This window comes from Camelus dromedarius, chromosome 33 (genome assembly GCF_036321535.1).
Source record: "Camelus dromedarius isolate mCamDro1 chromosome 33, mCamDro1.pat, whole genome shotgun sequence".
NCBI lineage: Eukaryota > Metazoa > Chordata > Mammalia > Artiodactyla > Camelidae > Camelus > Camelus dromedarius.
Genome location: NC_087468.1, coordinates 20,230,057 through 20,257,066, shown reverse-complemented (window position 1 = coordinate 20,257,066; position 27,010 = coordinate 20,230,057). Strand labels below are relative to the sequence as shown.

Genomic DNA, 27,010 nt, shown 5'->3' with positions numbered 1-27,010 from the left:
TTGAAACAGGGAGGGTCTTGTGGGAGCCCTTGAATGCCAAATACCAAAGTCCACCCTTTATCATTATCCCCCTCCTCCTCATCACCATCGTCATCACAGAAACCATTAGTAAATGGCCACCATGTGCCAGACAATACGTTGTGAATTTTTAATATACTTTTAAAATTTAAGTTGCTTATAAACTTCTGTGGTACATACTATTATTCATACTTAATTGTCAAGAAAACCAAAATGTATAAATCTTTAGAAATTCACTCAAGTTGATACAGCCAGGAAACAGTAGAGATGGGGTTTGACAAGTCACATTCCGACAGCTCTCAAACCCGCCATCTTCTATCTGAAAGAAGAATAAGCAATGGACATGCTGATAATCTTGGGAGATGAAAACAACTCTTCCGGCTGGGAACTGGCAACCAGTTGGAAAAACACAAGCTGCCTGGACTTGTCAAATAATTCCAGGCAAGAAAAAAGGCAATGGATCTAACTCACATTGTTTGGTGACTACATAGGTACACAAGACAAATTGAGAAAAAGAAGAGTAAGAAGCTTTCTTAATAAGCATTTAGTCAGGAAAATGGAAGCCACTTGTATTACTTATCTGTTTCTGCATAATTATTCCCCCCCAAAAATAAAACTTAGCTCATAATAACTATAATCATCTATTATCTGTCACAATTTCTGTCGGCCAGGAATTTGGAAGTGGCTCCACTGGGAAAGACCATCTTGCTGTCTCTCAGCTTGAAACTGGAGGGTCCATGGTCCATTCAAAGCAGCTCACTTACATGGCTGCCAGGGTTAGGGTTAGGGTTAGGGTTAGGACCCAGGTCCTCATTAAGTAGGCCTCTCCAGAGGGCTGTTTGAGTGTCCTCATGAGCTGACAACTGGCTTCCCCCAGAGCATGGCTTCCAAAGGCCAAGACACAAGCCACAATACCGTATTTGACCCACCTCAGAAGTCACACACCATCTCTTCCACCTGATTCTGTGGGTTACACAAAGCCATTCCTGATTCAGTCTAGGAGGAGAGCTCACAAAGACTTGAATACCAGGAGAAAGCAATCTTTGGGGGCGATCTTGGAGGCTGGCTACCACATTCTTCTACTCCAAATACTAAAGGCGTTAAATCAAGACATTCGAGCCTTTCACCTCTGTTTGCAGGACTGGGGAGCAGAAGTCAAGGAGGTTATTTGTGAGGGTCTCAGCCTGCATCACCATCATCATGGTTCTGAAGAGCTCACCTGGGTGCTGCTTCAAATATCAGAACACTTTGAGAAATTCCTACCATGCATTTTAGCCAGCAATTGTGAAGTGAGAAATTCTCTAGAGGCTACTTCTGGCTATCTTAGTGCCTACTGTACCCAAGACGTTCATTCAGAAGGTACCCTGAACCCTCCTACACTATTGATGGGGATGCAGTTTGGTGCAACCATTGTGGAAAACAGTATAGAGAGTCCTCAAAAGACTAAAATTAGACTTACCATATGACCCAGCAATCCCATTCCTGGGCATATATCCAGAGGGAACCCTAACTCAAAAAGACACCTGCACCCCAATGTTCATAGCAGCACTATTTACAATAGCCAAGACATAGAAACAGCCTAAATGTTCATTGACAGATGACTGGATAAAGATACTATTGTGGTATATTTATACAATGGAATACTACTCAGCCTTCAAAACTGATAAAATAGTGCCATTTGCAGCAATGTGGGTGGCCCTGGAGAATGTCATTCTAAGTGAATTAAGCCAGAAAGAGAAAGAAAAATACCATGTGATATCACTCATATGTGGAATAATAATAATAAAAAAAAAGACAGATGAACTTATACATAAAACAGAAACAGGCTCACAGACAGAATACAGATTTGTGGTTCCCAGTGGGGAGGGGCGTGGGAAGGGATAAACTGGGAGTTCGAGATTTGCAGATACTGACTGGTATATATAAAATAGATAAACAAGTTTATACTGTATAGCACAGGGACAGATATTCAAGATCTTGTAGTAACTCATGGCGGAAAAGAATATGAAAATGAATATATGTATATTCACGTATGACTGAAGAATTGTGCTGTGCACCAGAAATTAACACAACATTGTAAACTGACTAAAACTCAATAGAAAAAAAAAAAAAGAGTGCCCTGAAGCTGCTGAGAACCTCACACCTGCTTCCAGAGTGTGACCCCTCCCATTCCTCTGCTTTCCAACCTCAAATAAAAATCTCTCATTGCCTGATGCTGCCCTGGAATCATGGAGAGAAGGGAATTCTGGGAAAAGCCATTCCTGTAGTCTCCTTGCTAACGCAGGGAGTTTTTGGAAGCAGGCGATAATGCTGAGCTGACCACGGATAATGCAGCCTAGACTTTGGGGAGTTTTTAGTCAGTGAAACATGCATAGTAGTATTTCATGCATTTTACCATGAACTTCTCCCATCTGCTTCAAAAATAGTAAAAAAAAAAAAAAAAAAAAAGTTTAATTTTTTTTTAAAGTAAGATAAAGCATGCTTACAAACAAGGTAAACATTTCCATGAATGCGATAGTAATGAACAGGGGCTGAAGCCATAAATCTATGGATCCAGGAATGGCAGAGAGGGTTAGAGTCCTACTCCTATAAAAATGTTACGGACTGAATGCTTGTGTCGCCCATATTCACGTGTCGAAGCCCCAGTCACCAAGGTGATTGTATGAGGACGTAAAATCTCTGGAGGTGATGAGGTTCAGTAGGGCCAGGAGGGTGGAGTCCTCATAATGGGATTAGCGTCCCCACAAGAAGAGAAAGAAAGATCAGAACTTACTGCCGAGAGGACACAAAGGGTCAAGATGTAGACAAGATAATTCTGAAACAAAGAATCTACCCCACAAGCTATATAGGCTCACTGAAAAGTAAGACAGCAAGTGAAGTCCTAAGATAATAACAGCCCAGAGATGGACAAACAGACCAATGGGATAGAATAAGAGCCCGGGAATGAACCCAAGTGTACGTGCGCCTTTGGTAAAAGTAGATGAGGCCTCATTAATCGCTGGGGTGAAGGCAGACTGCCTACTGAGTGGAGCTGAGACAACCTGACTTCCGTATGCAAATTCCAAAGCTGGAAAATACCACTGAATATCCACCTAACACCATTCAAAAAACGAATCCCAGGCTGACTGAAAAATAACAGTATCTCTATGACACTGGAAAGGGAAGGAGCTCTTCTTCTCCCCAGTTTTACTGTGTAGAATTATTACAGTCCTTCTGCACACACACGTTATATTGCATGTAAATACACAGAGACAGTACACTGCACATTTTTTTGTTTTCATATATGTACTAATCATTGTTTCTAAGAACAGATTAGATCTTTAGCTTTTTAAACTTGCATACTTATCAAAGGAATAAAGCCAACCACAAAATAAGGAACAACAGAATGTGGTAATCCAATCATAAAGGACAGTCACATGTGCTCACACATATTCAAGAAATCAACATAATAATTAGTTCATTTGTGTCCTTATTATTACTGCTATTATTTTTTAGATTCTTCATATAAATAATGTCATATGGCATTTTTCTTGGAAAGGGAAGGAACTCTTAAAACGATATAAAAAGCAGAAATCATAAAGGCTTAATTAATTTGACTAAATCAAAACTAAAGTTTCAGTACAATAGAGGCCACTTTTTTGAGAGGACAATTGTCCCCTCCTTATATTCACAGAAAAAGAATATAAATCGATGATTCACAGATGAAATTCTGGTAAGAGGAGACTGAAATATATAACAACAGTCCACTTCCATCTAACATTTCTCTGCAGTACACAAGCTGGAAATCTGGCACATTCCTCTTGACTGGGATAAAGGAAAACAAGAATTGTCAGACACTGCAGGTGGGAGTACAGTCTGAGTCAGCCACTTTGGAGACGTGTTTCATAATCATTGTTGACAATCCAGACGTTCCAATGGTAGGTTAACACCTCGAGTGAAATCCTGCACCTATGCTCTGGAAGAGAGCTCTGTTTGTGATCGTAGAATGTTGGAAACATCTCAAATGTCCATTAGAAGGAAAACAGATAAGTATTGATGTATACATATGATAAAATACTATAGCACAATTAAAATGACAATTATGTTTTTTATATATCAACAAAAATAATTTTTAACAATGTAATGTTGAGTGAGGAAAGTTCTGTAACACTATGTACCCTATGATATCATTTATACACAGTTTATAAGAAAATTATGTATTATTTGTGTATGTCTGTATATGCTTACATTACAAATTCATGGAAGCCCCTGTTTCTGGAGAGGAAAGGAGGTGAATGAAATTGAGGAGGTAAGCAAAGGAGAGTTCAATTTTATTGTAATGTTTTATTTCTTTAAAAAGAAACTAAAGTAAATATGATAAAATATTGGCACTTATTTATTTTTGTTATTGGGTACATTCATGTTTATTCTCTGTAATTCTTTTGTATTTTTTCTCTGATTAAAAAGTCAAAGTGTTAACGGCACTTTTAGAATTTGTCTGGCAGGCTTTCTGACCTGTACCAGAAAACCCCCCACGCAGGTAATTTCCAACAGTTGAGTCATTCTGGTTCGGGTGACACGGTCTCCACCTGTAAAGCTGGTTGAGTGCTGGAGGTCTAACCTGGCTCCTGACAGTTGAGAGTGGGGAGGTTGGGACTGCATGGGAGGCTTCCAGCTTCAGGCTGATCCAGCTTCCCCTGCACCCCAAGCCGCCACCGTGAGCACTAAACAAGCCAAGCTGGTCCTGGCCAAGGTGACACAGGCATTCTTGGCCCAGGAGAACACCATACACATGGATGACGCTCAGGACAATGGGTGCAACTGAGACAGGCTGGGATCTGAGACCCGGAACCCTGTGCTGCAATGCTTGCACCTGGTCAAATGTATCCTTGAGCAACAGATACAAAGAAACTGTAAGGGACTAAAAGTAAGTGCATGCATGCACAGTTGGGGCAAATTATGAACAAGATAGAAAAAAATCAAAATCCCAACTGCCTCTTCTGAAGTGTTCGGTGCAAAAACAGGGTGCTGTACTGCGCATGATCCCTGGACACAGCATCACCAAGGGCGCGGGAAAACTACCTGAGCCACCCCTTCAGCTGGACTCCCGGATCCGCCCCTCCTCTTACTCCCTCTAAGGCGCCAGTCTGCCCCACGTCAGGGAGTGAACAAGGGAACCGGTTACTTGTTCTCACTCCCTGGTGCTGCAGCGGGAGTCCTGGTAGAGCCTTGCCTGGGTTTCTCATCTGGTTTCTTACCAATTTCTATTGATTAAGGAGTCTAAGAACCCTGGTGAGTAACACAACAACATGGGCAAGATGCTACAATTCAAGCTGCCCATGGCCATGCAGATTCAGCAGGAAGTTATCAAAGCCTCTGACTTCAACCGCGATGGAGAAGGTATCCTTAAGATTGCCCACTTGGTCAAATCTTAAAAAGCATAGGATCCTGAGATGGCCATCCTGTCTAGGAAGCCGAAGGTTCTGTTCCTGTCACCCATGACCCTGCCACCCCACAGGGCTGCTCTGAGTGGCTGTGTGGTCGCCTCCTGAGGGTTGGCCCTCTGGTGACACTGCCAGAGAAGGGAAGAACTTGGTGTTCTGTAGGATAATAAATGTGCCTGTGACTTAAAAAAAAAAAGTCAAAAAGTTATTTCCTTTTCTATCAGAACATATAAATCCATCAAAATGTTTCCTGTGTTTTAAGATGTACTGAGTCAAAGAAATAACACCAACCCTGAGGCTAGGTTACCTACAAGCCCCAGAGCTTCTTCAAAAAAACAGCCACAATGAAGCTGGTGACGCAGAGTCGGTCAGAGGCCTCTAGATCCTGTAAGAGCCAAGCCTGAATGCTACCAACCTGTCCACTTCAGCTACCTTTGAAGAGTCTTGTCCCCAGATCCTAACTACCTCACATGTTCACCATGGCCACGTCAACCAGTGGCAAGACCTAGGAAACTCTGATCAGGGACGCATACAGGAGAGAGCCAAGTGGTTCATAAAATTTGTAGCCATGCTAATTCTGAGATCAGAGCATACAGTCACCTGATCGAATTCGCTCAGAACCAGAATCAGTGAGGAGGGTTGTTTTTTTTTTCCCCTCTAGCAAATGCTCAGCCCCAAGGGTTTGTTTTTTTTTAACCTAATCTGGATGGTTCCCAAACTCTTTCTTTACTATATTCTAACCCTAATTGTACTGGCAGTTGTAATCTGGTTCTAATTAAGCAAAGTTAATTCTCAAGGTGCAGATCTGTTCCAGGCTAGCTTACTGAAGGAACACAGAGGATACGATGGAGGAAGTAGTCAGTAATTCCCCAGAAATCAGAATAATGTAGAGACTGATGAAGTAAGATCCAAAATTTCAAACAAAAGATAAAGTGGACCTCAAGAGTTATACAGATCAGATGGGCTCTAGAAAATATTTGTGTCTATCAAGACAAAAACATAAAAATATACATGAGGGAGGAGGGTATAACTCGGTGTAGAGTGTATGCTTAGCATGAATGAGGCCCTGGGTTCAATCCCCAGTATCTCCATTGATGATGATGATGATGATGATGATGATGATGATAATAATAATAATAATAATAATAATAATAATAATAATAATATATCCCCCCAAAATTGGATAAAATTTTAAATTAAAAAAAAGTTTATAAAAATACAAAAAAAATGAATGAGAAGTAATGTTCACATGAATTTCAGAATCAGGCAGGCCTTGAAGGCTAGCTCCACCCTCTATGAGAAATATAAAGCTGAAAATTTACTGAATTTCCCTGACTCTGTTTCCTTTTCCGTAAAATGAGGAATTAGTACCTACTTTTACAGGATTTTTTGTGAAGATTAAAGTGGTAATGAATGTAAAAAGAACCAGATCAGATAAGGAACCAGATTATAGGAGGAAAACTCAAGGACTCATAATGACCAGATTGAAGAAAAAAAAAGTGTGGGAAACATTATCATTATATTCACATATTTAAAGGAGGAAAACTATGACTCAGGAATCCCACTCACAGCAAGTTTGTCTTTTACGACTCAGAGTAAAAGGAAGATGTTGTCAGCTAAGCAAAGATCCAGAAAGCACACAACTCAGCTCAATAATAGAGGAGTTGTTGAATTATGGTGCATCTTTGTTGTTAAATGTCTTGAAACCATTACAAATGTTTATGAAGTTTGTATTAACAAATGAAAATGTTTAGATTGTAATATGAAGTTTAAAAGCTGGATATAAAATCTGAGTTGTAGCCCTAACTGCTGTGCAATTTAAGTAAATAGAAAAGAAAATTGGGAAAAGAAACCTCTCAAAACTAATACACACTTTCTCTGGATATTGGATTCTTTTTCTCTATTTTCTAGCTTTTTAAATATACATCTATATATTTATATATATATATATATAATACTTTTGTAATAAAAAATTTATAAAAAGATTTGAGCTAGTTCCATTATGTATAACAGTTTAGAGGTTAACCTCTCTCCTCTCTCCTCCAGGCTTTGCTTCACTATAGAATGTTAAAGGACGGAGAATGAAAGTCTGAAAATTGCACAGCATAAAATAACTTATAAGGATTTTTTTTGAGAACATGAACTATGGTTTAATCCATTAGAGCTGCAGGAAAAAAAAAACTATCTATGTGCTTCTAAGCAGTCACAAATGGCTTAGAGGCAGGACGGCTCCAGACAGAAAAGTGTGCCACGGATACCCCAGCTGGCGAGGAGGGCCCCTTACATAAAGCAGGAAACAAAGCTAGAGTGAAGAGGAATCAGAATCTGTCACAGACCCTGGGAATTACATTTCCTGGAAATTACCCCCCCAAAAATTACATCTTAATGTACACAAATATTCTTAAAATAAATATGGCAATAGTCCAAGCTGAAAAAGCATGTAGTTAAAGATGACATTTATCCAGAACAAAGATTTAAGTCTCACTACCAAAAATGCTTCATGCAACCATCAAATAGAGAGCACAGAAAATCCAAGTTGGGGAGCGTAAATGCCATCGGCAAAACACCAAACGCAACATATACAGGGATGCGTTCTGTCACGGAGAGCGAGTTCCTCACGGAACGCCAGTGAAAACAGCCTCACGCACAAAGATGAAGGAGAGCGTCATCCCTTTGACATGGGGGGAGAAGCGGTCTGGCCAAGCGTTACCAGCACGTGTGACCGTCTTGCACAGCCATCCTTGGATATTTAGAAATCCTGCAACTGCTGCAGAGGCTAGCCGTAAGTCAGTGACCCTCCAAAGGCGTCCCATCCAGCGGGGCATTTCATCTTCCCAATGATGGGCCACCTATGTGTGTGAGCTGTTCCTAAGTTTCACTCGTAGTCCTTTTGCTGTCTGTTGCTAGCCCAAAATTTGGGCTTTTTAGCTCTAATACCAGGGCAAATCAAGATACATTTTGATAAATGTTGCTTCCATAAAATGTTTATAGACCTGTTACTGGTCTCAGTTCAATTTTGTCCCTGCTAATATAAAACCAGCACCGACAGGCCAAGCTGCTATCAAGCCTGTGGAATGCATTCACAGTTCAGTCTAGCGTGCGCGTCTGCCTCCAGGACTGCAGGCCAACGGCTTCTCCCCAGTGGGCGCAGCACAGTCAGGCTGTTAGAGCTAATTTTCAGCAGTTCTCAGTGTCCTGAAATCTCCATTCCAAGAGCAGCTACAGAGACTTAAAGAATGATTTGTATGCATTAAAAAAAAATCTAGGAATAATATTGTAAATTCATTTCCATCAAATAGTTATAATTTCCACATATCTGCATTCCTACTGAACTCAGGGAAGTTTGATAATGGAGAATATGTCCAGTGTGAATCAGAATACTTTGACTTCCCTCCATAAATGAGAGGTGCTCTTGACTTTCTCCCTTTGAAGTTTCAAGGTTAATGTGTTCAAATGTCTTGTCATTTCATCAAGGATTTAAAATTCTCCCAACTGTCCAGAATCCAATAAATATGTTCTCTTAGGGGGTAACATTCTTTTCCTAAAACTTTGGATCTGAGAACAAAGTCCAGTAAACCTCCTCTGACTCCATTAAATAACATAAACTTTATCTGCTCCAACTTACTTAAGTATCTCTCAAAGTATAGTCCTGAAGAAAATTCAGCCTTGCTCAGTTTCTCTTTTTTATCATGTAACTGATATGAACATTCACAGGAGAAAATTTCCTAATAGGAGGTGAATGGATGCTGGAGTCACCCACCTCTGTTAACATAAATGTAGATGACAGTTCTGTTTTTCATTATAATGGCCTATCTGGGACACGTGAACTGAATTATTCCAAGGTATTGTGTATATTAATAAGGAGGGCAAAATGCAGTGGGTGTCACCCCAGGATCAAGTAACACATTGACTGAAACTCACTGAGATACAGAGTTCACATTTTTGATTCTTGCTCATTCTTATAGGTCCCTGTGCTGTCATGGAAAGCGTGGGTCCCCGAAACTGAGGAAGAGAGAAAGGAGAAATTAAGGACTGTTTGCCAACGTCCACAGTCAATGAGCGGGATTCTCCCTGTCCATCTGCAGCCAGGCTTAGTCAAGGCGAAGTTCGCCAGGCAACCTTTCCTTTCAACCCGAATGCTTAGGATACTCCACTCTGGAAAACAAGACGTACGCTCAGTGGATCATAAATCAGGAGAAAAAATTGCTAAAATATGGGATACAGGTAAGACTGGACTGAAGAAGAAAACCACAACCAAAATGCACACAGGCAGCTGTAAAAGGCGAAGCACAGACCAGGCACAGCCTACGAGGAGGGGAGAGAAGGAGGGTCCAGGACTCACTAGCAGGGCTGGTGTCCAAGGGTTCACAGTAAGAGTCACCAACTGTGTGGAATCCTTCCTCTCCTTCCACCTTCCCATCTTCCCACCCATTCGTCTTACCTGGACTGGTCTACTTAGATCAGGCAGCAGACAGCAGAGCAGAGCTGTCTGCACTCAGAGATGAGCAACGAGCATGAGGGCTTGGAGGAAAAACAGACTTGCCATGCGCAGCTCACAACCCCTTGCAAGTATGAGGAGATCTCCTGCCTGAGTCTTTCAAAGTAACACACCTGGCAGCAACTTATTTCTTCCTAGGCTCACTTAATCCACTCTAGAATACAGAGCAGCATGAAATGCGCCTGCTCCTACCTCTCTCCTACCCCATTCGGACTTGCCAACAATAATGTGTGCATAGCAGTTAACAAGGCAAAAGAAATACAGAAAGTTGCTCACAGTTACAAATCATTAAACCTCTGAGGAAAACTAACACCATTAAGAGACACCAAACTCAAAGAATAGAAGAACTCTCCTACACTCTTGGTGGGAGTGTAGATTGGTGAGCCACTATGGAGGACAGTGTGGAGGTTCCTTAAAAAACTGAAAATTGACTTACCATATGATCCAACAATCCCACTCCTGGGAATATATCCAGAGAAAAATAAAATTCAAAAAGACACATGCACCCCAATGTTCATAGCAGCACCATTTACAATAGCCAAGACCTGGAAACAATCCAAATTTCCACCCACAGATGACTCAGTAAAGAGGATGTGGTGCATATATACAATGGAACACTACTCAGCCATAAAAAAAGAATAAAATAATGTCATTTGCAGCAACCGTGGATGGACCTGAAGATTGTCATTCTAAGTGAAGTGGGCCAGAAAGAGAAAGAAAAATGCCATATGACATCATTTATATTAGGAATCTAAAGTAATCGTAATCATAATCATAATCATAATCATAAGGACACAAATGAACTACTTTTTACTTACAACTAAGATGATTGTTTTCTTGAATATGTGTAAGCACATTTGTCCTTTATGATTAGATTACCACATTCTGTTGATTCTTATTTTGCAGTTGGCTTTATTCCTTTGAAAACCATGTAAATTTAAAAAGCTAAAGCTAATCAGTTCTTAGAAACATTGATCAGTACGTATACGTAAACTAAAAAAAAAAGTGCAGTATATTGTATATATGTATTTACATGCAACATAATGTGTATGTGCAAACTGTAATAATTCTACCCAATAAAACTGGAAAAGAAAAAAAGAATAGAAGTAATGAGGCAAGCAGAAAAACAGCCACAAATTTAAAAGGGACATGCTTAGAGACAATAATTGCAATGAATATGGCAAAGGCAGAGTATGCAGAATAAAGAACTCTAATAAATCAGTCAGGAAAAGATAATCCAGTAGGAAAATGAGAAAAGATTTCAAAGAAGTAGTTTATAGAAATAAAAATATAAAAATGGTTTAATCTCATTATTAATTGGAGAAATGCAAATTAAAATGAAATAGCACTTTGCCTTCTAGGTAAGTGCTTCTTAATACAAAATCATGGCAAGAATAGGGGGAAATAATTGCTCTTATGTAATAATCTAGCCACTTGGAGGGAAACTGAGGAGAATATATTAAATGAGAGTTCCAAAACAAAATGAGGTACATGCACACAACAGAATATTATTCAGCCTTAAAAAGGAAGGAAATTCTGACAAATGCTACAGCACGGATGAACACAGAAGACATTGTGACAAGTGAGATAAGCCAATAAAAAAAGGACAAGTATTGCATGATTCTACCCAAATGAGGCACTTAAAGTATTCAAATTCAGAGACAGAAAGTAGAATGATGGTGCCCTGCGGATTAGAATAGAGGCAAATGGACTTAATGTTTAATGGGTACAGAGTTTCAGTTCTGCAAGATGAAAAAATTTCCATGGGTGGATTGTGGTGATGGTTGCACAGTATGTGAATGTATTTAATGCTACTGAACTGTACATTTAAAAATGGCTAAAACTGTAAATTTTGTATTATATATATTTTACCACATTTTCAAAAAAATAATATTTTAATACAATAAAATGAAAGCTTTGACAAAGGCATTCAATTTTTCTGTATCAACTCTAGGGCAATATTCACATCTGTGCACAAAATTACATATTTAAGATATTTGTGGTCACACTATTTGTAATGCAAAACCCAAGAAGTAACTATGATGTCTTTAAATAGGGAAATTATTAAATGTACTACGGCACATCCACATTATAGGAAAAAATTAAACATAAAATAGTGAGATTTTACAAAACAACAGAAGAGAATACTATGAACAGTTACAGGCCAACAAGTTGGACACTGTAGAAGAAACGGACAAGTTTCTAGAAACATACAGTCCACCAATACTGAATCAAGAAGTACAGACTTTGAACAGACTGATCCCTGGAAGTGATACAGAACTGTAATTAAAAGAAAACAACAACAACAACAAATACCTCCCTGCAAACAGAAGTCCAGGGAGGATGGCCTCACGGGAATTCTACTAAACATACAAAGAAGAACTTGTACTGATCCCTCTCAAATTTTTTCAGAAGATTAAAGGGGAAGGAACACTCCCAAACTCATTCTTTAAAGCCGCTATCACCCTGATACGAAAACCAGACAAAGACACCGCCAAAAAAGAAAATTACAGGCCAATATCTTTGATAAATACAAATGCAAAAATCCTCAACAAAATACTAGCAAATCATATCCAACAACACATAAAAATATCATACGGTATGATCAAGTTTGACTTGTCCCAGTGTCACAAGGACGGTTCAACATATGCAAATCAACAAAAGAAAGGACAAAAATCATACGATCATCTCAACAGATGCAGGAAAAGAATTTAATAAACATGCATTCATGATGAAAACGCTTACCAAGTCAGGTATAGAGGGAACACTTCTCAGCATAGTAACAGCTGTTTGTGACAAACCCACAGCCAGCATAACACTCAGCAGTGACGCTGAAAGCCTTCCCACTAGAATCTGGAACAAGACAAGGATGCCCGCTCATATTGCTTCTGTCGACCCAGTACTGGAAGTCCTAGAGGAAGAAATAGAAGAGACCCAGATTGGAAGGGAGGACATAGAGCTGTCACTACACGCAGACCACATGATGCTATGTACAGAAAGCCCTGAAGACTCCACACGGAGCTGACGAACAAGCTCAGCGAGGTAGCAGGCGCAGGATTCACATAGCAAACAGCGTGTTGCATCTCTTTACCGTAACAAGGAATTAGCAGAAGAGAAAAATTTAAAAGAAATCCCTTTAAAAATTGCATCAAAAAAAAAATTTAGAAATAAACCTGACAAGGAGGTGAAAGACACACACCAACAACTATAAACCACTGACAAGAGAAATGAATTACGAGCCAAAGACATGGAATCACATTCCTTGCTCTATGATTGGAGGAATTAACGTTGTTAAAATGACCATACTAGCCAAAGCAATCCACAGATTTAATGTGATCTCTATCACACTACCCGCACATTTTTCACAGAACTAGAATAAATAATCTTAAAATTTAAGTGGAATCACAAAAGTCTGAGAATTGCCAAAGCAATACTGAGGGGAAAGAATAAAGCTGGAGGTATAACCCTCCCAGACTTCAAACAACACTACAAAGATACAGTAATCTAAACAGCATGGTATTGGTGCATGCGCGTGCGCGCACACACACATATGAATCAATGGAACTCAATATGGAACCCAGAAACAAACCCACACACCTACGGTCAACTAATCTTTGACAAATGAGGTACAAATATACAATGGAGAAAAGACAGTCTCTTCAGCAAGTGGTGTTGGGAAAGCTGGACAGCTGCATGTAGACCAGTGAAGTTAGAACACTCCCTCACATCATACACAAAAATAAACTCAAAATGGATTAAAGAATTAAACATAAGGCAGGACACCATAATCTCCTAGAAGAAAACACAGACAAAATATTCTCTGACATAAATCATAGCAATGTTCTCCTAGGTCAGTCTACCAAGGCAATAGAAATAAAAGCAAAGATAAACAAATGAGACCTAATTAAACTTATCAGCTTTTGCACAGCAAAGGAAACCATAAACAAAACAAAAACACAGTCTATGGAATGGCAGAAAATATTTGCAAACTACGCAACAGACAATGGCTGAATTTCCATTGTATGAACTCATACAACTCAATAACTAACAAGCAAGCAAACAAACAAACAAACAAAACTACCCAATCAAAAAATGGGCAGAAAACCTAAACAGACATTTCTCCAGTGAAGACATATGGATGGCCAAGAGGTCCATGAAAAGATGCTCAATTTATCAGAGAAATGCAAATCAAAACCACAATGAGGTGTCACCACACACTAGTCAGAATGGCCATCATTAAAAAGTCCACAAACACTAAATGCTGAAGAGGGTGTGGAGGAAAGGGAGCCCTCCAGCACTGTTGGTGGGAACGTAGTTTGCTGCAGCCACTGTGGAAAACAGCATGGAAAGTCCTTAAAAAACTAAAAATAGAGTTATTATATGATCCAGCAATCCCACTCCTGGGCATATATCCAGAGGAAACTCCAATTCAAAAAGGTACATGCACCTCAATATTCATAGCAGCACTATTTACAATAGTCAAAACACGGAAGAAATCTAAATGTCTGTCAACAGATGACTGGATAAAGATGTGGTATGTATACAATGGGATACTACCTCGCCATAAAAAATGAAATAATGCCATTTGCAGCAACATGGATGGACCTAGAGATTATCATTCTAAGTGAAGTACGTCAGACAAAGATATCTTACGATATCACTTATAGGTGGAATCTTAAAAAAAATGGCACAAATGAACTTATTTACGAAACAGAAATAGACTTGCAGATGTAGAAAACAAACTTGCGGTAACTGGGGAGAAAGGGGGAAGGGATGGATAGATTGGGAGTTTTGGATTTGCAAATACTAACCGCTATACATAAAATATATATAAACAACTAGGTCCTACTATTTAGGGAAACTACTCTCAGGGAACTGCATTCAATATCTTGTAATAACCTATAATAAAATGTGAATAGAATATGGAAAGGAATATATGTGTATGACTGAATCACTATGCTGTGCCTCAGAAATTAACACAACGTTGTAAATCAACTATACTTCCATTTTAAAAATTTTCCAAAACTAGTGGCTGAAGATAGCAACAAGCATTTAATTTTCTCATAAACCCGTATTTGGGGCAGGGCTCTGCAGAGGCGGCTGTTCTTGTTCCATGAATTTTCGGCAGGAGACACTTGACTGGAGCGAGAGGCTCTGCTTCCAAGTTAGCCAAAAAACGCTGACTGTCACCAGAAACTGTTGGCCAGAGACCTCAGTTCTCGTCCATGTGTGTCTCGAAGGGGTCGCCTGGGCTTCCTCACAGCATGGCAGCTGTGTTCTCAGAGTCCATGTCCACAGAGCAGGAACTGGAAGCTGCTAGTCTCTTGAAGCCTGAATCCAGAAGCTGGCACAGTGTCTCTTCGGCAGCTTTCTGTTAGCTAAGCAGCCACAGAACCTGTGCAGACTCATGGGGAGGAGTAGCTGTTAATGAATTTGTGGCCATCTTTAATCTGCTCTGCATGTTGGGCCCTAGGCTTCTCCCCAGTGAAATCAAAGGGTCAGACTGGATTACCTTTGAGGGCTCTGCCAGTCCCCAGAGGCAGTCAGTGGTTGTGATGCAGGATTTGCTGGTTGACGAAGCGGCTGTCTGTGGGTCCACGGCCCTGGCTCAGCCCAACAGACACGTGGCACTCTTGGGGCAGTGCTGACACTGGCTGCTAGGTTCCTCGGCGTTTCCTGTTAAACCTGCTTCTGTCTTTCTCCCCAGAGCCCAAGCTGTATCCTAATTCCTAAAACCTGACAGCAGCTGCCCTGAGGGCCTCCCAACTGTCCACATCATTCTTGTCAAATCTCTTGGGCAGCAGTTCATAAGCTAAAACTTGCAATGAGTGGACAAGAAATTTCAACAAGAGACTGACAAAACCCCTGCGTACCAAGGCTTCAGTGAGTGGACTCTAGTTCCAGATAGCCTGGGTTCAATCCCCACTAACACCACATTCTAGCTGTGAGAACTTGGGTAAAGCGACTTCATAATTTCAAATCTGATTCTTCTGTTTTCAAATGGTGATACAAAAAGCACCTGCCTTGGGTCTCTTTGACTAATCACCAAAAAGCAAACAAGTCAGCCAACTTTATTTGTGAAACAAGGAAATAAAGGCTTACTCCTCTTAAAAAAAACCAAACAAACCAAAAAAGCACCTGCCCTATAAAATGTTGCAAGTGTTGCCTGAGATAATGCATATAAAGCACTTGGCACAGAGCCTGACCCATAGCAGGCGCTTGATAAATATCAGTCATTGTTTTTGTTGACAAAATGCAATAGTTACTCCGGCCATTGTTTACCATTTTCCAGAGCCAGAGAAAATGAATCTTGCTGGGACAGGCAGTCTGAGGCTCAGAACTGCCAATCTGCAGTGGGCCTGGCCACTGACAAGTGGCCTCCCCACCAGAGAGAAGAGAAGACTCCTACAGGCTCCTCGCTCTGCTCGCCCAGCACCCAGAGGGGAGCCCCACGCTAGCTGGACATCGCTGGCCAGCCATTTCCTGGTCCCAGTGCAGACAGTCATCTTACCTGCACCCTAGGCTGCCCAGAGCCTGAAGACACCTACTGAGTATCTACTCTGAGCCTGGCAGATGCTGACTATTGCAGGGAACAAACCAGCCAAGGACTCTGCCTTAAAGGAAAGCATGTCCTACCATATTTGAAGGGCTTTCAGAAGCCCTTGGCTGAGTCATTCTGCCCAAGCCTGAAACTTTCTCTGAGAACTGAAAGCTGCTTTGCAGACTCTCTTAGAGGCACTGGGGCTGGAGGGGGGTTGTGATTAAAAGGGAAGTCCTATGTATACACTGTCAACACTTTCATGGACATATGGGAATATTCTGGTGATGAAGTGAAGTATAATTTCTCAGCATTATTATAAACCTGTCAGCTCATTTCTGAAGAAACGCAGAACACGAACAAGCTGGCTTCATTTTTTTATCAAAGCTGCACCATAGTGCTGAGTTTAGGGAAGCAACAGCCCCAACACCACCTTGTACTGTCCCTGCTGACTCCTTCAGGAGGCTGCTGCAGGGCTCCAGTGCTTCCTGAACAAGGGAGAAAAGCTGTGTCAAACAGCAGGGAGAGACTCAGATGTGAAAGAACCGGGCAGCAGGAAACACAGTCTGGCGCTCCAGCAGGCGGCAGTCAGCAAAGCACGGACCAAGGCTTGCTCTGTCACAGCCAGACCCACAGAGTCCCTTACAGACGCCCACACTCTGGCCCTTCCTTCTCAGTCACCTCTTGTATGGGATCCTCTGGCCCTTACAGCTCCACAGCCTTGAACTTCCCCACGGTTTCTCTGTCTTGGGCCACTTTGCTGTGATCACTCCGTGCTGTCTCTTTGCTGGTAGACTCTAATTAAATACATGCAGCTGAGGCCTCTCCCCTGAGCCCTCGGTCTAGAAGCCTCCTGGACACCTCCGCCAAAGACCCCATCACCCTTTAAACTCAGTGCAATGGGGTGAACTGTGTCTTCAATAAATAAATAAATAAATAAATAAATAAATAAATAAATAAATAAAGTGTTGAAGACTAACTCCCATACCTGTGTATGTGACCTTATTTGGAAATAGGTCTTTGCAGATACAATTGGGTGAAGATGCCAGTAGGGTGGGCCCTAATCAGATATGATTAGCGTCCTTATAAGAAGTGGAAAATGTCACATGGAGACAGAGACACACATGAGCAGGGAGAAGTTCATGTCATGGCGGAGGCAGAGACGGGAGCTACAAGCCCAGGAACACCGAGGCTTGAGAGCAACCCCCAGGAAGCTAGGAAGGGGAAAGGGTTCTCCTCTACAGTTTTCAGAGGGAGCATGCCCTGCTGCCATCTTGATTGGCCTTCCAGCCTCCAGAACTTTGAGAGAATAAATTTCTGTTTCAAGCCATGCAAGTTTGTGGAAGTCAGCAGTCCTAGGAAATGAGCACTGTCAGCGTGGCCCCAAGTGGGTTTGTTTTCTAACTTTCTCAGACCTGCTGCTCCTCTGATATTTCTTGTGATAAGTGAAACAAGTCGCCAAGTCAGAAGTCTGAGGGGTCACTTTGACTTTTGACAACTGCAGCCCATCACGCACCTGGGTCACGTCAGCTTGGCCTCCGTAGTACCTCACCAGTCCCTCCTCATTGGAAGCCTGGACTCTGCTCTGGTTCAGCCCAGATTGCTTCTCCAGTAGAACGTTATGGAAGGTTTTTGTTGCACTTCTGGCCAGTCTCCCATTATCTGATATCATTTCCTGCCCCCAACTCTAACCCGAACTTCACACTTTGTCACTGTGACCTAAAATCTCTCATATCACACCCCTGCTTCAAATTTTCCTCTGTGGTTCCCCATGTAAACTCTAAACTCATGGCATGGCCGAGCAGGGACCTTCTTCCGTGATCGGATCCCAGTGTAACTGCCTCATGTGTGACCTTCATAGACCCCTTTCCCCAGCTTGAACTTTACAGTCAGGCAACTCTAAATCCCTTGAGGCTCTCAGGCGTGCCATGCTCTTTCCTGCCTCCGCACCCTTGCAGGGGGTGGTCCTCGTGCTGGAGACGTCGTTTCATGCTCTTATTTTCCTGGTAAATGTCTATTCATCCTTTAAATCTCTGATTGAATGTTTCCTCATTTGTGAAATCTCCCAGACTTTCTCCAGGAAGTTTTGAGTAGCTTATAACAACAGTCATCTTCTATCACAGCTGAGCTGTTTACATGTCTGTCTCTCTACCATGCAATTTTGAGGGCACAGACTACGTTTTCTTCTTTGTGTCTCCAATGCTTGCCATGAATTCATTTTGCTCATCTTTCTTTTATTTATTCAACAAGTGTTTGTTGTATTTAGCACCTACAGTGAGCTAGACAAGACACTGAGGACACCGTAACTAAAGCTACTCCTTCCTCTTGGTACTTAATATCCAGTGGGAATAAAACTTGAAGATGGGTAGTTTCAGCGATACCACCGGGGGAAGAGGCACAGGGAGCCGTCGGAATAGTTAGGCGGGCACTTCGCCCAGTCTCAGGGATTCCCACGGGCAGCGAGATCCAGCTGTGTGGGGAGGGCAGTGTGCTGCCAAGAGTGCTCCTGGAGCTGCACAGCTGGGGAACAGAGGAGAGTGAGCAGAATAAGAAGAGAAAAAGGCTGGTGCTATATGCAGACACCAGATGCCAGGGGTCTTGTGGGTCCATGAAAGAGCGTGTGCTTTATCCTGAGGGCCCAGTGAGTCACAGAAATGTCGTAAGCACTTTGTCCTCTTTTCCCTTGAAAGATTCCTTTATGCAATTGCTTTTAATTTAAAAAGCAAAATCATGATTCTTGCAAAAAAGCAAAACAGCCTAAAGTATAGGAACGATGAGTTAAAAACCGCTCTCCCTTGTTCCTATTCCCCGAGGCACTCTAGGCTGCTAAGCCGTGCTTCTCCAAGCTGTCACAAGCACACACAGACGCAGAGCAGCATGGGGACTGGGCTTCGTGTGCTTCTTCAACTCTTTGCAAAAAACGTTTGTTACAAAAAGCGTTGGGACACGACTCGCTTTTGCACTTAGTATATTAACACCTCTCCAGGTGAGTATGCTGACAGACGGATCTAACTCACTCACCCTTTGTGGCAGTCACATAACACCCCCAGCGTGGAGGCAGCACGTTTATTCGGCCATTTTATCATTGGTGGATAATGGTGCGTTGCCCAGTATTTTGCCACAGCAAACAATGCTTCCATAAACACCCTTGTCTACTGGTGCTTTTATATCTACTGGGATGATGGCTTAAAACGGGGCTGCTGAGTCAAGGGGCACATTTTGAACTTTATAAACATCGTCAGGTTATTTTTCCCTGGAGGTCTCCGCAGTTCACACTTCCACCACAAGATGTAAAAGTGCTCATTTCTGTGCTCGCTTCAGCAGCGCTTATACTAGAAGTGCTCATTTCCCTGCATTCTCTGTAGCATGCAGAATGTTGCTGGTCTTTCTAATTTTTGCCAATCTGATGAATAAATAATTAAATTTGACTTTTCTCTGACTAATCCTTCTCAACCCCATTTAAAACTCCATCTCCTTTTCTGTGACTTGCTTGTTTATATTTTTTTCCTATATTCCGATTGCCTTTTGCCATTTCACTACCAATTTGTGTGAGCTTTGGGTAAATTAGGGTCAATAACTTTTCACGTGGGTTGCAGATGCTTGTCTGGGTCTATAGTTTGTCCTTTGACTTCATTTTTCTTTTTTTCCTTAAAATTTGAAACAGAAAAAGGGGGAAGGGGCTCAGTGGTAGATCATGTGCTTAGCATGCATGAGGTCCTGGGTTCAATTCCCCAGTACCTCCATTAAAAAAATAAATAAATAAACCTAATGACCTCTCCCTAAAATTAAAAAAAAAAAAAACCTAAAAAAATTTTTGAAAAAATATGTAAGAACATGTGTCCTTTTCTTTTTCCATTATTAAAAACATCTTTGTTTTTATTATAGATAATTACTAAAAAATACTACAATCTCTAAAAATTTGGAAATTTGGAAAATGAACTTTCCACGAATTTTTTCCAAATCCTCACTGTATGTGTTTATCGGTTTGCTTGCAGTGAGCTCTGGAACCCAAGCCTCTCTGGACTTATTGTTGGATACAGTATGAGATGGCATCTACCTCACCATCTTTCCCCCAGATTGAGAGCCAGTTAAGTCAACACCATTTCTTGAATCAGTCGTAATTTTCCCACTGCCTTGAAATCTCACCTTTATCAGATTTAAAGTATGTAAACATACTGTGTTATTTCCCAAAACCTAGCCTATTCCACTGTGCCAAAACATATTTTTTGATGACAATAACTTTAAGTTTTAATATTTGGTAAGGCAAATGTCCCCCATTTTTTTTTTTCAAAATTAGCTGTCAAACTCTACAAGTACCCTATTACAATGCCCCACTATAATTATGATGTTTAATTAAATGCATCTGTGTTTCAAAGAGGATGCGATTAAGGGAATCTCCGTGAACCCTGGCTGGCTGCACCCACACACACCAAGTCATTCACACAGACTTAGTCGCCCCAGGTGCCCTTGTGAGCAGTCTTATGCCCCAGTTTCTGCCCGCAAGACTGCCCAGAAGTCCCCCAGAACTCTGGGCCCCGATCCCTGTTCTCCCCTTTCCCTCCTGTCCCAGGGGTTGCATCACGCACATCCTAGGGGCAGCCTGCCCGCTGCTCTCCTCCGGTACCTCCGTCAACGCTGAAGAGCTGCCTGCTTGGGGGCATTCTTCCCTTTCGGGTTTCTGCAGTTTCTGAGCACAGACGTGCAGAGGACCCAGCAGGGCTGCCCTTCACTCCTGCAGCTGCCCTCGGGGCTTCCACAGCCAGGCCGCTCCCAGCGCGATCGCCGTGGCCGCTTCCTCATACGCACTGCTGAGAGCAGGAAAAAGGGTAAAGTCAGTAACGTCGCGTTGTGGGCAGAGCTGTGCTCCCCCGCACCCCAGATTCCTACAGTGAATTCTAACTCCCAGTATCCTAGAACGTGGCCTTATTTGGAAATAAAGTCATTGCAGATATAATTAGTTAAGTCGTCAGAGTGGGCCCTCCTCCAGTGTGATTTGTATCCTTATTAAAAGGAAAAGCTTAGACACACACACACACACACACACACACACACACACACACACACACACACACACACACACACTCCGAGTGCCGCGCGAAGATGAAGGCAAGACTGAGGTGATGCTTCCAAAGGCCAAGGGCCGTCAGAGATCGTGCGCGACCACCAGCAGCCGCGGGAGGGGCCTCGGAGGGGATCCACCCTGCTCACACTCCGACCTCGGGCCTCCAGCCTCCAGATCTGTGAGAAAACAACCCTCTGCTGTGTCAGCCGCCTGGACTGTGGTGCTGTGTTACCGCTGTGCTCGCGAACTAATACACCGATAACCCAACGCGGATGAAGGCCAGCTGCCTCCCCACCTGAGCCCCTCTCTGATGCTTGCTGGGGCACGCCGGGAGTCAGATGACACTGTGGTTCTTGCCCTCAGTGACAGTGGCCCAGGAGCCCTGGCTCTCACTTAGGCTGGAAGCACCTCAGACTCCCTGTCGCCCCCCAGCCTGGACCCCACGCAGAAGCAGGCTGGGAGCCTTGACCGCACGGCGGGGAGCGGAGCTCAGGAGGAGGAGTGCTGTGTCCAAGCTTCCGAGGTCCAGCAGGAGACAAGGAGCTACGACCATTCTGCGAACGACCCAAGCGTACCACACTGAGCCTTCTGTGCTCATCCTGCAGTGCCTCCCCGCCGTCCGCTGGCCTCTCTGCGCAAGAACCCTCACTCTCTGAAACATGTGAAGATGACCTGTGATTACTCACTGGGGCTGTGTCCAGTCATGGCTTCTGCCATCCCAGTACCTAACCCAGTGCCTGCCTCCCAGTAAGTTCTCAGTCTTCATTTACTGAATGGATAGAAGGCTGGATAGATAGAAGACTGATGGATGGAAGATTGGTGGATGGATGGATGGATGGGTAGGCAAATGAATCAGGAGATTCTCTGGGTTAGACTTTTTGTGGCACACAGCTCAGCAAAGCCCCTGTGACGTCACCACCCGAGCAGCTGCCAGGCACTGGGTCAGCTGCTGAGTCACTGAAGATTCCTGTCCTTGCCACGGACCCCACGTTCTTTCTCACTGTCTCTGGGCTGAAAGTTTCCCTGGGGTGCCAATCCCAAAGCAAGGCTTCCAATGTCCCTTTCATTAGTGTTCCTTCCTGGTGGCTTTTTTACAGCAGCTTCACACAAAGGAGGTTGAAATAGCCCCTGGCAAGTCTCCCTAGAATTTATAACCAGTCCCCCCTTCCACCCCCCCAAAAAAATCTACCAAAAACTTTAGACAAAACTCAGAGAAGAAACTCTGTATTTAAAAATGAATCACTTTCCCTGATGCTTTAACAGCTTCTTCTTAGAAAGGATAAGCTCCTCTTGAAACTGCTGTCCCAGGGCTGGTATGTGAAGAAACAAAACCAAACAAAACCAAACCCCGAGGCTATGTGTCATTGTACTCCAGAAACTTCCACAGACTGGAACTACGCTGAGGAAGGCCACTGCCAGAGTTGGGGAGAGGCTGCAAAAGACACTGAGGGTCTGAAGACTGGAAGTGGCAAGAAAAGTGCCCTGAGCTAAGTCCAATTTGGCTGTTAAAGAGAACCACCACTCATTAACTGGCCCTAAAACCTGCCAGGTGAAAAAGAAAAAGAAATGAGCTCATTAAACGCAGAAATAAGGGAGGCCCGGAGGCTTAACCAAGAAAATTCCCAACATGTGGAAAAACAGGGGGGTGTCGGGCACGATTAGACTCATGGTCAGGAGTCGCGGCTGGCTCCCAGATGGGGGGGCTGAGCTACCCGAACCGCTGTGTCGGGCTCAGCTTGGTCCAGCTCTGCAAACAGGCAGCCAGAGAGGCAAGTGCTGCTCAGAGTGTGGCTGGCCAGGATGGCCGGTGTGGCTTACCAGTTCAGGCGGCCCAGGGCTTGGTCAAACTGGTGGAGTAGTCAGTTGGGAAATACGGGGAGAAGTTTCAGGAGCATGACGAGTTCTTGGGAGAATTATGACTTCAATCCCAGCTGCTATGACTGCCTGTGACAAATGCAGCCTCTGGCTGGGCTTAAGAAATGCTGTTCGTCAGACTTCGGTTCCTCCCTGATCCATCACCTGCTGCCTGAGGACCGATCATCCACACGCAGGCCCCTCACTAGTCAGTGCGCCTTCTAGCTCGGCTTGCTGGCACTTGCTTCGGTCACCCTCTGCAGGTTGCTGGTTCCTGGTTCCTGGCCCCAGCTTCACCTCCTAGCCCTGGCCACCTTTGGTCTGGAGATTCTGCAGACCCCCTTTATGTCTCCCTGTTTTTGAATGGTTGGGGCTCTGAGCACCCCAGGTATCTACTTCTGTCTTGGGTAAAAGAGCATGTGTTGAGCCCTAAGCCTACTATGCCTTGAATATGCGTGCTGACTAGTGCCTGCACAAGGAAAATGGGGACACGGGTGACAGAGGTCCACCTGTGTGCTGGGGGACCCACCAGGGAGAGAAAGTCTTCTTCTGCAGAGGAGACAGTCAGATTTTCTCCAGGTGGAACAAGGTGGGGGCTAAAGTTTACTCCAGGCAGAGGAGCTGTGGGAGCAAAGACACAGAAATGTGACAAGAGGACGCCAGCTTAACAAGAAGCCCATTCACTACTAAGGAAAACAAATGGTCACATGTGTTCTGTGCCCTTTGCTTCCACTACCCTTTCTGCCAGGGACTGCAGATCAGAATAATTTTCATGGTTGACTCACAGGCAAAGCTATTGTTTGTCTGAATGTGAAATCTCATAAGGAACCCTGAAATATGGCAAGATCAATTCCCAGTTACCTTTTCCTTGCCATCCACCTTCCAAGATAAACACCTTTCTTGAGAAGCAACATAGGATTACATGAAGAGAATGATTTGTAGAGTCCTAAGAACTGAATCTGAATCCCAACTCCATTAATAACTAGCTGTGTGACACTGAACCGGTTACTTAACTTCTCTGAGCTACACTTTCCTCATCTGTAAAATGGGGGTAATAGGTATCCACCAGATAGAATGATCATGAACACTGGAAAAACATATGCAAACTGTCCCCCAAAACGCTTCTCATACAGCCCATGTTCAAAGACGGCAGCTGTCGCTGTGCAGTTTGCAGGATGTGTTGTCTCACCCTCTCACCAGGGAACCCTTCTCCTCCCCTCAGTGCCTGGCTCCTAGTCAGGAAAGGTGAGGCCCAGCTTAGTCAGTAGTGTGACATCCAGCACTCCATGACTTCCATCCCTGCAGCACAAACACTGGGTTCACCGCTCCACATCTCCATGGAGACTGCCTTTTGTTCTTGAAGCTTTAAAAACTAATTGCCATGCATGAGCAAGCCCTTGGAATCTAAAAATCACTTCCTTAAGTCAGAGGGGTCAGACTGTGGCCCTGTTTTCAAATGCACTCTCAGAAGTCTGCTCTGAAGGTCAGGGCCATGGACTGTTCCAGATCGTAAAGCACGTGAAACACACTTTTACTTTGAGGCAGGGTGACTTATCGGAGGAACGCCTACAGAAGATTAAAAGATTATATTTTATAGTCCCTTTCTTGAGTAAGAAAAGCAACAGCTTCTTCTTGGCCTGTAGATTCTGACAGAAAACCAAATGGCCTCCACAGACTGCTAACCTGAGGGAGCGGGAAGGGGAAGGGATGAGCAGGGCGTCCTGCAATTCCGTAGGGAGTTCTTGAAGGTTCTTCTCCCCCTCCCCCGAATTCTAGATGATTGGCAAGTAGCCCCGTTGTCCAGGAAGGGGAGGTGATAGCAGGACACTTTGTGTTTTCGGTTGAAAAACAAAGGCTTGCTGGGATCCCGGCCACCTGTCCTGCCCTGGGGATGCTGGGACCAGCCAGCACCTGGACAGGGGCTGTGAAAGAAAACTGGAAGCAGAACTCAGCCGAGCTGCAACCTCTGGAGTCCAAGTGAGGAGTCCCCCCTGGCTGAGGTTATCTTTAAGGCAATGGGGTCATCCTCCTTCAGAGACTCTGAGCCACTATCAGGGTACACGCGCCAAAGCCGCACTGTGGAAGGTTGCGGGACCTTCAGCAGCGCCACCGTGTGGCGGCGTCGGACAGTGGCAGCAGTGGACACAAGCTTCCAGGGCTCCCTCCCTTATACACGAGGACCTTCTCAGATCATCTCAAATAGGTGAGAGAGGCGACTTCAAAGAGATGCTGACTTTTGGCTAAATAAATGGGGGTTACTTACCAGGCAGTTGGAAAAGCGAGAGATATATGCCCACATTTGCATCCCTAGTTTGTGAAGCAATCTTGACCACTTCTATACTCTGTTGAATTTAGTCCCAGCCAAGGAGCCTCCCTTAAAAACTGATAACTTGAAGACAATCCAAATTGAATGCAATAGGAACTGCTTAACTGTCCGGTGAAGCTGGACAGTTCCTGGGGGTGTTGCCAGGTTCCTGACTCAAAGAACAGGTGTTGTGTGAGAAAATGAGTGAGTGAATTGAGAATCTCTGGATTTACACCTCAGCATACTAGAGCTTCCTGTTACAGATTTGTTAGATGAGACTTTTCCTGCCTCAGTTTCAACTGAGGCCTGGGAGTGGCTGAGTGTGGGCCCCTCACGCTGTGCAGAATTCACAAATGAAATTTCCAGCCCCAAATCAAAACTACAATGAGGTATCACCTCACACCAGTCAAAATGACCATCATTCAAAAGTCCACAAATGACAAATGCTGGAGAGGGTGTGGAGAAAAGGGAACCCTCCTACACTGTTGGTAGAAATGCAGTTTGGTGTAGCCATTATAGAAAACGATATGGAGATTCCTCAAAAGATTAAAAATAGACTTACCATAGGACCCAGCAATCTCACTCCTGGGCATATATCCAGAAGGAGCCCTAATTCAAAAAGAAACCTGCACCCCAATGTTCATAGCAGCACTATTTACAATTGCCAAGACATGGAAACAGCCTAAATGTCCTTCAACAGATAACTGGAGAAAGAAGTTGTGGTATATTTATACAATGGAATACTACTCAGCCATTAAAAAGGATAAAATAATACCATTTGCAGCAACATGGATGTCCTTGGAGAATGTCATTCTAAGTGAAGTAAGCTAGAAAGAGAAAGAAAAATACCAAATGAGATCACTCATATGTGGAATCTAAAAAAAAAAAAAAAAGACAAAGAAGAAGACAAATGAACTTATGTATAAAACAGAAACAGACTCACAGACATAGAATACAAACTTGTTATTGCCAGCAGGGAGAGGGGTGGGAAGGGGCAGACTGGGAGTTTGAGATTTGTAGATACTGACAGGTATATATAGAATAGATAAACAAGATTATACTGTAGAGCACAGGGAAATTGGTATACAAGGTCTTGTAGTAGCTCACGGTGCAAAAGAATATGAAAATGAATATATGTATGTTCATGTATAACTGGAAAATTGTGCTTTATGCCAAAAATTGACTCAGCGTTGTAAACTGACTATACCTCAATTTAAAAGAATATTTCTGCCCCTTACCTGAGAATACAGAAGAGCTGTAAGTATCTAAAGAGGAGAGAAGGGGGAAGAGTTTCAAAAAGATTTTTTTGGAA

The 27,010-nt window shown here is 43.1% G+C and overlaps 1 protein-coding gene and 1 non-coding gene across 2 annotated transcripts in view; one reads left to right on the top strand and one right to left on the bottom strand.

The window, feature by feature from the left end:
• The window catches only part of EVA1A (eva-1 homolog A, regulator of programmed cell death), an 80,467-nt gene extending 59,088 nt beyond the window's left edge, over positions 1-21,379 (bottom strand). The window contains exon 1 of the mRNA XM_064481981.1: positions 21,064-21,379. The gene's annotated coding sequence lies outside the window, so the exon portion shown is untranslated. The remainder of the gene's footprint in view (positions 1-21,063) is intronic.
• LOC116149572 (U7 small nuclear RNA) lies at positions 4,468-4,530 on the top strand. The gene has a single exon (XR_004133192.1). It is a non-coding gene; the product is annotated as a U7 small nuclear RNA (small nuclear RNA).
• Positions 21,380-27,010: the final 5,631 nt, after the last annotated feature.